This window comes from Notolepis coatsorum (assembly GCF_963971535.1).
Source record: "Notolepis coatsorum genome assembly, chromosome: 11".
In the NCBI taxonomy this organism is placed as follows: Eukaryota; Metazoa; Chordata; class Actinopteri; order Aulopiformes; family Paralepididae; genus Notolepis; species Notolepis coatsorum.
In genome coordinates this window covers 107,216,532-107,218,946 of record NC_140175.1, presented here as the reverse complement: position 1 = coordinate 107,218,946, position 2,415 = coordinate 107,216,532, and the positions used below count along the sequence as shown (strand labels likewise).

General features: G+C 53.1%; 1 protein-coding gene across 1 annotated transcript in view; it reads right to left on the bottom strand.

The window, feature by feature from the left end:
• LOC311237235 (phospholipid-transporting ATPase ID-like) overlaps positions 1-2,415 on the bottom strand; it is a gene marked incomplete at both ends in the record, with an annotated part of 87,215 nt that overhangs the window by 40,573 nt on the left and 44,227 nt on the right. The window lies entirely within an intron of this gene.

Here is a 2,415-nt window from a genome sequence, read left to right as displayed (position 1 = left end):
CAATGTTCAGGAGCAGGCTGTTGTCCTGGCACCAACGTTCAGTACCTCAACCTCCTCCCGGTAGGCCTTCTCGTCGTTGTCCGAGATCAGCCCCACCACCACCGTGTCGTCGGCGAACTTCACAATGGAGTTGGAGCTGAACTTGGCCACACAGTCGTGTGTGTAGAGTGAGTACAGCAGGGGGCTTAGAACACAGCCCTGGGGGGACCCGATGCTCAGAGGTGATGTGTGTTGGAGGTCTGACCCCCCACCCTGACCCGCCTGGGGTCTTTCACTCAGAAAGTCCAGTACCCAGGCGCTCAGGGCGGAGCTCAGGCCTAGCTCGATCAGCTTGTCCACCAGTCTGGTGGGGACTATGGTGTTGAACGCTGAGCTGTAGTCAATGAACAACAGTCTCACATAGCCCCCCTTCTGACGGTCAAGGTGGGAGAGAGTGCTGTGCAGTACCTGGGAGACCGCGTCATCAGTGGACCTGTTTGTCCTGTATGCAAATTGCATAGGGTCCATATCACTGGGGAGAGAGGCACAAATGTGGTCCTTGACCAGCCTCTCGAAACATTTCATGACCACAGAGGTGAGTGCCACCGGTCTGTAATCATTTGGACATGTTGGGGAGGGTTTCTTCGGTACAGGGATGATGGTAGACATCTTGAAGCAGGCAGGGACTACTGACTCCGCCAGGGATTGATTAAATATGGCGGTGAACACACCGGGGCAAGCTGGTTTGCACAGGACTTAAGTATGCGTCCTGTTATACCATCTGGGCCTGCAGCCTTCCTGGTGTTCACCTGCATAAATGCTCTTCTCACACTGTGTTCCGACAACGAGAGAGCGCCCCCGCCCCCCCGCGGTTGCCCCCCCCCTCCACAACAGCCGGTGCGCCAGTGACGTCACTAGACCAGAGGGCTAGTGGCGACACTGTCTACACCGAACCGAGCGTAGAAGGAGTTGAGTTTGTCCGCTAGAGAGGCGTCGTCGCTCCCCATTGCGGGGGCGCTGACTTTGTAGTCAGTTATTGTCTTCAGTCCCCTCCACAAGCCTCTTGTGTCGTTTTGTGCCATTTGTGTCTCCAGTTTCTCAGCATATGTCCTCTTAGCAAGTTTAACAGCCTTGCGCAGAGTGTAGACTGAAGCCTTGTATTCTTCCATATTTCCTGACTCTCTGCCCAGGTTATAAGCCGTGGTGCGTGAGTTTAGGGCTGTCTTATAGTGCTGTCCACCCAAGGTCTTCTGGTTTGGGAAAACCCGCGCCGGTCTTTGTGGGACAATGCCGTCTGCCACTGTAGTTATGTAGCTTACAACGGTATCAGCATACTCGCTGACAGTCACTGGCGCTTCCTTCAAACATGTCCCAGTCTGTATCCTTGAACGCGTCACGGAGCTCGGCCTCTGATTCGTCAGCCACTTTTTTGTCTCACGTGACACGACGGCTTCGCGTGATCGCTGTTTGTATGCTGGGATTAAAAAGATGGAGTCGTGATCGCTCGCGTTTACAGAGCCCATCAGTGGCGGAGCCGCTACAGCCTTGTAGGCAGCTCTGAACGGGGTGTAGCAGTGGTCGAGTGTGTTTCCCCCTCTTGTGGAGCAGGCGATGTGCTGAAAAAAAGTCGGCATCACTTTTTTCAGGTTTGCCTGGTTGAAATCACCAGTCACTATCGTCGCGGCTTCCGGGTGCTTGATCTGCTGTTTGTTGATGTGGTCGTGTAATTCCCCCAGCGCTTTGCCGGTATTTGCCTGTGGATGAATATACACGACGGATAAAATGACCGCGGTAAACTCACGGGGTAGGTGATACGGGCGACACAGGATCTGGAGATGTTCCATATCTGGGGAGCATGAACTTGAGAGGACATGTACTTCCTTGGGATTAACCCAGAGATTGTTCGTGAGGATGCAGACCCCACCTCCGACGCTCTTCCCAGAGGCTGCCGTGCGATCTGCTCTCAGGACGGTGAAATTGTCCGATGGAGAGACGCTGTTGTCCGGCGTTGCTGGCTTGAGCCATGTCTCAGTGAAACACATGATATTAACGTCTCTCATCTCCCGTTGGAATCGGACCCTCGCTCTCAAGTCGTCCATCCTTCCCTCCAACGAACGTGCATTCGCCAGAAAGATGGATGGAATTGCTGGACGGTAAGCAGATCTTTTTAATCTAAGTCTGATACCGCCTCGTCTACCTCTATGTTTCTTTCTGCCGTTTCCTTTGTTGCCGTTCTCCCGCTTGATTTCTGTTAGCCCTTCTGGGCATAAAGTGTCTCCCAACTCCAATTTGAGTCCGGAGTTTAGGTCCATAAGTGTCTGGCGGTCGTATGACATACCCGCCAGTGATGATTTAATAAAAAAAGTCGAAAAAACAAACATAATAGCTAAAAATGTGCACAATCGTCGCGGAGCTAAACCAAAGGCGACTGACCGG